Here is a 9214-nt window from a genome sequence, read left to right as displayed (position 1 = left end):
TATGATAGTTTTCGTTGTCTTCTCTGGATCTATCCCCCTCTAGAAATAGAATAATTGATAATCCCCAATTTTTGAGGTACTTACTTCATGTTCAACATGGGCTATTGGGTTCTTCATGTGGAAAAGGTTGCAAATATTAAATGTATAATGGAAACAAGAATGCAATTCAAGATTGCTCCTAATATCTCTTGGGTGAATTATAAAACACCATCTACATAAAACATGATATACGGTAGTAAAAAAAACCTACCCAAGATCCCACTTAAGAATTCAAAATGATTCAAATAGGATATGTATTAAGCAATATCAAATTTTTAATTGCATAATCACATTAAAACAAACAAATCTTTAAAATGTTGAAAAGTTTGAAAAAATGGAGTTGGAATAGCTATGTAAAATGTAATTTCTATCTAAAACACATAAATGTAACTTCTATATAAAAAAATGGAGTTGGAATATTATACTTACGTCAGGGTAGATATAGCTACGTTAAATGTAACTTCTATATAACATTCTTAATATGATTTTTCAGTGATTTAAGAGACTAACATTTTTTTTGTATTTTGTTAATAACTTAATACTCTACCAAAAATAGCATTGAATTGGTTCTTCACCAAGCAAGGGAAAAATTTAAGTGAGTGTGAAAATGCTTACTCATTCGCGTGCCATATTTCTGATATTTTATTTGCTTGTGGATTTAAGCTAGTGTAATGTAACTTCTATGTATTTGACAATTTAAATGTAAAAAATTACCCAGATTGAAGTTATACAATTAACATATGCCCATTAAGATACAATATGCATTAGTTATAAGTAATATTACATTTACATGTTATATGAAGACGAACTTTTTCTCATCTCATTAACTCTTATCTTATAGTTGGTGATGGATATAGCCTTTAAAATTATGAGCCATACTTCTCATATCTTATATTTAATGATGGATATAGCTTTTAAAAGCATCAACCTTGCTTGTTATTTTATGTATGGTCAATTTAAATGGAAGTGCTCATAATTTTATTCAATATTATCTTGTACAACTGGAAATAAAATGATGTGGGGGTGGTGTTTCTAGTGATTTTCAAACTTTTTTCAATTACCTAAATTTAGCCTATTTAAAATAAACAGGGGTGGTGTTTCTAGTGATTTAAAAACATGTTTTAATTACCTAAATTTAGCCTATTTAAAGTAAATAATTGCACTCGCCATCTTATCTTCAAGTTAATAAGTTTTCTTGAGGGCATCTTCATGACATCCAACATCTCTGAAAATTATGAATATTAGTAGTATCTTGCACTAAATAGACAATGTTGGCATAGAATTTTTTTTTTTTTTTTCTTTACTCCATGTCACAAATTTATTGATATTTTATGATTCTTGGTTTTGATTTCCATTTTAAAACCAGATTCATCATGCCTGCTAGGATTTTTAGTTTTGCGCACATCATATTGGTCACTTCTAATTGTATAAAAAACAAAGAGTATAAACAATGAAATGTAGTGGCATGTGGGTGTCTATTTTACTCAATGATATTCTTGATTTTTTAACCCATTCCAATCCTACCACAATGAAATTAAGAGAGACAAGGACACAAGAAGGACTATCAATAAATGAAATTAAAGACTTTATAATGCAACTCAAATTGTACCTGAATGTAACAATAAGTATTTGCAGTTTCCTAGTCATCGATGAACATCTTATCACACTGTGAAAAAATCCTTGCATTATGAGAATTTGGTTTCACTTGCACTAATCATGTGTAGTAGTTCATTGACTTGCTTATAGATGTAATTTTAGAAATAATCGTACTCCTGCAATTCTTCCCTATGTGGATCATCTTTGTCCCCCCATTGATAGTTATTTTTCAAGGCAACAGAATGGAACTCTCAAATTGCATCATCGCCTTTCAAAACAATTATTGAGTATTTCCAAGTGATTATCGAACCTGTCTCTACTTAGGTCCATGAAATCCTTGATTTATCTCCATCGCACAAAGCTTTTTTCGTAATAAAATTATAAATCCCACGTCTACATTCCTTGTCTCCAACATACCAATTCTTTACAGTGGAATAATTTATCGTTTCTCCCTCTGTGCAATAGAGATCCACTGTTGTCGCATGGAGATGATTGGTGTCATAAAATGGTGCAATGAATCCTTCAATATATGTCACAGAACTCCTCTCACCTCACATAACTCCTCTCATCTAGAATAATACGAGTCCTCTGAAATTACCTAGTGTCCATATCACTCATCCTGAAATAAGTGGATATTTCCATGGGTGAAAAATTCTGCATGGGGATTTAATAGAAGGAGCTATCACTAAAAAAAAGTTACAATGAAGCATAGTAGTTATTAGTAGGAGGAAAAAACCTTCCAAGGTACTTCCTAATTAGATCAAGATACTCCCGAATTACCTCTTATAACGAACAAAAGATAACCTTAACTGTCTATAGAGTCTACCTATGCATGGTAGCAATGAAAACACTGTCAAAAAAAACATCTACAACAACGTTGGTCAATCTCTTCTTCTAGTCAAGGACATGCCCAACTTTTGAAAAGTATCAAGGAGGCTAGGGTCCACCTCATCCAGGCTCCTCTTCTTATTCTACTCTCTTTGTTTAGGTTCAGAATAATAGAAACGCTCTTGGAAATTGATGGGTAGGTAAAATTTATCAGACCATTAGTGTTCTTCCATTTTTAATCATTGTCTCTAAGTATTGAGTCTAAATTGCAAAATCCATTCAGGTTCCTTCTTTTTAGGTGAAATTAACCTAAGATTTGGAGAGTTGTAAGGTTTAATGTATCGTGTATTCTACTTAAAATATAATAGCATGGTTTAAAATTGTAGGCATTGAGATCAAAATCTAAGGATGAAGCATAAAATATTTTATGTTCATGATTACAATAAATTTTAATTTCATGTAACAAAGCTTCAGAAAGGTCTAGTATTTTCGTCCTACTATTAAATTTTCTTGCATCACTCAAGCCCTTTGAATTTTTCCATGGTAGAGTCCATTACACAAACAATCAACCACTAAAAAAAGGTGAAAAAAAAAACTAAAATTTCATGCATTCTAACCCTATAAAAGTCAGGGAGGAGAGAAATGATATGTACAATAAGGATATGCAAAATTCTTACTTGTCCATTGTCTTTTGATGAATTGTTGGCCGCAATCAAGATTTGCATTATTATAATCATTAAACCCTTTATACAATAAGGACATACAAAATTCTTACTTTTGCATTTCCTTTTGATGAATTGTTGGCCGCAATCAAGATTTGCATTATCATGATCAATAAACCCTCAAATCTAGATGAAATTTATGATTTTCTCATATAAACCGTCGAAATTGTTTACCGATAAGAACAAAAATCATCTTTAGTAAAAAGGAAGAAATCTTGAGAGTCCAAATTCATACTCATGTACAAATGGCCAAAATCTCCATGCCCAATGACCTTTCCCTTCCTCCATCTAAGCGTTATGCTCTCCTAAGGTGTTTCCCATGAAAACTCCATCTCGAGTTTGAATCCCATGAAATGGTCTTCCTTTCCACACAGATATCAATAAGACAGAGAAAAATGCAGTGCTACAATGTGATGTTGTAATCTGTGAATATTTTATTTGAACCTGACGCTAAACTAGAATTGAAAAAGAAAATAAATATTTATAATGGAAAAAATAAAAGAAATATTTATAATATATAAATTGTAATTCAGTTAAATGATTTATTTTTAATAAGAATTTGTTATTTTTGCGGAAGAAACTAAATTAAAAAGAAGAAGGAGAAGTTAAAAATGATATTGGGATGATTGTAAACATTTAAATACGGCCTCAATTAATAATAGAAAGTTAAATTAATAAAAATAATAAGATTCAATTTGTTATATTTTGATTTTGTTATTAACTTGTGAATATGCTTTGTTACAATACCATTGGCCAATACCATGGCTTATCAATACTACAAGTCCAGAAACCATAACTTATTTCACAACCAAAATATTTTATAACAATATGAGAAGATTCTTAACCGTGGATATTCACCTCCACATTACAGTAGATATTATTAACTTGTAAAAAACAACCTTTTTTACAGTACCATTGGTCAAAGTCATGGATTATCAATACCACATACCTGAAAAGCATAAATTATTTCACAATCAAAATATTTTATAACAATATGACAAGATTGTTAACCATGGATATTCACCCTCACTTTACCATGGATATTAACTTTTAAATTGGCTTTGTTACAATGCCATGGGCCAATACGATGGCTTATCAAAACAACATGCCAAAAAACCATAAGTTGTTTCATAGTAAAAATATTTTATTTTAATTTAATTTTAAAACATTGTTTTAATTGAATCTAAAAGGGAGAGTGTTACAATTTGAAATATATTTAAACCATCTATCCTCACGACTACTAAAAATATTCGCACACAAATTAAATTAAGGTTTTAATAAAATTAAGCTAAGATGGATCTATGTTGGTTCTATATATATATATATATATATATATATATATATATATATATATATATATATATAGATATATCTTAGCTAAGGATCCAAGGGATGAGAGCAAGAAAATTGACTAATTATAATATATTAAATATAGTTCATGTTTTTTTTAAGTTTTTCATTATTTTAGTTTCTTTGACATGATTGATCCAAAATATAGGTTTAATATTTTACAACCAATTATGTTTTTTAATTTAGATAATTTCTTAAACACAATACAATGTGATCAAACTTAAGAGAGAATTGGGGAGGGAGTGGAGAGAGGGAGGGCAGAGAGAGAGAGAGAGAGAGAGAGAGAGAGAGAGTGAGTGATGGGGGTGGGGGGGGAGAGTGGCATGGTAGAGAGGGAGAAAGAGGAAGGATGAGAGAGAGAGAGAGAGTTGGAGTGGGAGAGAGAGGAAGGAAAGAAGAAATACATAGAGAGATAGATGTGGAGAGAGGTGGAGAGAGAGAAGTGTGAGAAGGGAGATATGGACAGAGAGACACAGAGAGAGGAGAGGAGGGAATTAGAGAAAGAAGAGGAGATGATAGAGATAAGCAGAGAAGGGGAAGCGTGAGAGATGTAGACATAGATATGGAGAAGGAGAGGGAGGGGAGAGATAGTGATAGATTTGGATGGAAGAGAGAGAGAGGGAGAGCGATCTGGGGGAGAGAGATAGAGGGAGGCGGGAGATAAAGGATAGAGAGGAAAGAAGATAGAGATGAGGAGAGAGAGAGATGGAATCCAAGGGGCAAGGAGAGGGAGGGAATAAGAAAGTCATAGAGGGAGAAAGGTTGAGAGAGAGAGGGGTTCACAAGGGAGTCATGGAGAGAGAGTGAGGGGGAGAGGAGAGAGGGAATAGAGAGAAGGATATAGATAGAGAGGGAGAGAAGGGGAAGAGAGAGATAGATAGAGAAGGGGAAGAGAGGGAGAGTGTGTGTGTTTTTGTTTGGGGGGTGAGATAGAGAGAGGGAATAACAAAGAGACACAAATACAAATATATATATTATATATTATTATATAACCACCATAGATCTGTATTACCCCTATAACTATCAAGTGCCAAGAGGTATCCAATATTTTTAGGTGAAAACATTTCCTCAAGTTTTGCACTAGAAAGAAAAGTTTGCACCTCGAATGATTGGATCCCTCTCGGTGCTTGATAGATCTAGGGTTAACATGGATCTAGGTCAGTTAATATGAAATTAAACTAACTTTTATTTGATATTATAGTCTTAAAAATTAAAATTTCTCTTCAAATTAATTTCAAATTGGAACTATATCGAATTAGATTCATTGAATAGATTTTTTAAAAATACATAAAATATTTTTTTTTATTAAAAATATATATTTTTAAAATTACAAATTATTAGAGATAAGTAATGCAAATTTGGCTCACCTATACACCATGTGAGGATGAATAAGTGTTTAAGTAAGGATAACCTTTCAACCAATCTTCAACAACCTTTAAATCCCCTATCATTTGCAAATCTAGATTGCTTGACACAATTAAGATGACTAACATAAAAAAACTCATTCATATTAGAGTAGTACTTGTTAGGTAGTTGTATTTTTGTTCTTAGACTAAATTAGTCATTCATTTTAGTCATTTTTAGTTGTATTACTTATTAGATAGTCATATACTTTAACCCACAACTAAATTAGTGATTTATGTTAGTCGTTTTTAGCTCAGTCACTTAATATTGTTCATTTTTTGAAGTATTTCACTTGGAAAAGCTGTGGTGACTAACTTTTTTAGTCACCTAGTCACTAATTTCTACTAGTGTATGTAAGGTCTTATTGGGACCTAACAAGATCTCTTTCAGTATTATAGTGACCTAAAAAGCTCTCTTTTCCCAAAAGGAGAACTAGGTCAAGAGGATGTCACTTGTTCCAATCCCATTTATAACTACATCGATAGGTGTTTCCTTTACACGCTTTGAGTGTGAAAACACTATTCACCACAACAATCATGGGGAATTTTATTTCGTCGTCTATGTTTAATCCAAATGTGACATATGGACATTCACCCTCAGTTTTCTATTTATTTAATTGATCTACCTCGTTGTGATTCTATGTGTTGAACAGGTGTGTTTAAGTTCAATTCCTTCCTTATCATTGTCTTTGTACTCTAGGATAGATCTCCCAAGGTTTTTATCAGGGATGAGGAATGTCAAAAGAAAACAAAAAAACATTTGTTACTCCTAAACATAACATAGTATTCTTGAGGCTAATTTCCTTGGGGTTAGCTAAGTAGGAAAGACCTAAGGCTCTAATTATGGATCTTTCTTTTCATATGGCTACCTATATGTCATTACATTTTGAAAAGATCCCTTTTGAGACGATTTGTGTTGACATGATGAATGTGTTTCGACCAAAGCTCTAAAATACGAATGCATATGATTAGAGTATGAGGAAGCTCGTCTCATGGATCTATTGTCTAGCCAGTATTTTTACGGAATAGCAAGAGTGAACATGAATAATTCCATAAAAAAGATCCCATCACTTGAATTGCTTTCCTTCTGATGCAGTCTAGAAATATAAATACTAACCAATAGCTTGGGAGAGTTGAGCACAGAGCTTTCGGATGAGGAGAGCGTGCATAATGACATATTTCTTCCATTGCTTGAGTGGCCATCTAATCATATTTCACTTTTGGTAGAATTATGATGTATGCCTAAGGCTTGGTGCTAGCATAACAATGTGAGAATTGGTGGTACATTTCATTTTAGAATAATGAAATAAGAATTTATCAGTTTCAAGGATTTGAGTGAGTTTCCACTTCACCTATGTTTAATGTGTTGACTATTTTATATTTGTATTCTACAATTCACTTTTTATCCCTTCCCTAGCATTTTTCTATGGTGAAGATGGTAGTATGTTACATTAAGAATTGAGAGCTACATTTTGATTTTGTGTTTCTAATCCTTGTAAATTGCAAGAAAATATTGTACATGTGTACATGATATAACAATAAGAGGTGAAGGTTCTTTGCGATTTTTCTATCTAATTTTGATTGTTTGCAACACAATGCATCTTGGAATTAGGTTACTATTTTACCATCATGTTTATATAGACTTTTTAACTCTTTACTTTACATTCATAAAAATTAAACCATTAGATTCATTTTAATATTTCTCCAAATGGTCTCGTTACGCTTTCCCTTTTCTTAGTCTCACAATGCCTCTAAATTTTTATCAAGGAAATGCATCATCTATTACATTATAATTTTATTAATTTAGATTAATTGTGGCCTACATTGGCAAAAGTTATTTGATGCTAGTATTTTTTTGCAAAGTGATGCAAAAATAATTTTCTCTCGCATTGCAAGTGTTTTTTCTCACATAAGTAGTATTTGTATTTTCTTGCAATGTATTATCCAATCTTGATTATTACCACTAGATTTCTACCATTACAAGGCTGGGATGTATTCTCCTACCATAAATAAGTTAATTGAAACATTTGGCATCCGTTCTCAATTCATGAACTTGTGGGGTTTGTAAACTTGACTAGACTGTTTTTGGCATAGAATGAGAATTCCCATCATTTGAGCCAAGCTATCATCCAATTTTTTTCTTGGGATAGATATTTTGTACTTGATTTTATATCTGACATGATCTTACAATAATTGTTTGAAATGGCATCGATATTGGTTCTTTCAAGTTTGTATAAGTTTTCTAATCTTGGGAGAACATATTGTGGTAGGTGTAAAGATTCAAGAAAGGAATTATGCGTATAAGGAGATTTTGTAGTATATTTGCTTGTAAAGCTCCTATGCATATGAAGTTCATATTCAAATGCAAAATGTGACTTCCATAACCACTGAAATGAGACCAAAATGCTTGTGCCAAGTAACTTTTATCACTTATGTTTGAATCCTACACTTCTATTATTTTGGGAGGATTAATATGTCACTCGGGAGTTGTTTCTCTTTTTTACTAGATATCCTAGTCTTAGTCATTGAGGGGGGAAGACATAGTAAATGGTGCATGGTTCTACTCTGCTAATGTGATACTATGTTCTCCTGACATGAATTTTTCCTATTGAATATGGTTTGAACATTATATGTGTTAGATAAAAGTTAGATTTTCAAAAATATCTCTTAGTCTTGCTACCACATGCTATTATAATAATGTTTATTTTAACATATTTCATAATTAGATTAATTTATTCAAGAAAAACACAAGGTTATTTCTTAGGAGGTGATTAGCGGCCGTAAAGCTCAAGGGGAAACCTAAATCAATAGTTTTATAGCAAAATACATGCTTTTATGAATTGAATAAACCACAACCTATTGATTATTGTATCTAGATAAATAAATTCTAGAAAAACCATGGAAAAGTTAAGTGCAAAGGCACGTGAATCTTGAATGTTACTCAAAATTTAGACAATCTATACAAGCTAAAATATGTATTTGCATATTTAAGTTCCCTAAGTGAGTCGAAATCTTTGCATAGCAAGTACATTAGTTGTTTCAATATGCTTCCATGCTTGTAATGCAATGGACAAAAGGATAACTTTGTAAAATATTGAAGGTTTTGTAGATAAATTATTTTATTTTGTCACTTTACCTTAAATTATTATTCAGGGAAAGAAGTAGAAGGAACCCACAATAATTTTAAAATGAGTTTTTTTTTGGGAACCAGTGTTCGTGACAACACATTGTGAATGGTATATGTTGATGTGCGTGTTCATCCCAAAATTGTTTGAA

The 9214-nt window shown here is 31.7% G+C and overlaps 1 pseudogene; it reads right to left on the bottom strand.

The window, feature by feature from the left end:
- Positions 1-1753: 1753 nt before the first annotated feature.
- Positions 1754-2696, bottom strand: LOC149158234 (iron-sulfur cluster assembly SufBD family protein ABCI8, chloroplastic pseudogene; annotated as a pseudogene).
- Positions 2697-9214: the final 6518 nt, after the last annotated feature.

Source organism: Pinus tabuliformis, chromosome 5_2 (assembly GCF_031772625.1).
Source record: "Pinus tabuliformis cultivar Carrire ecotype Pingquan chromosome 5_2, CPIR1, whole genome shotgun sequence".
In the NCBI taxonomy this organism is placed as follows: Eukaryota; Viridiplantae; Streptophyta; class Pinopsida; order Pinales; family Pinaceae; genus Pinus; species Pinus tabuliformis.
Note: the sequence above shows the minus strand (reverse complement) of the source record. Positions and strands in the feature narration are given on the sequence as shown.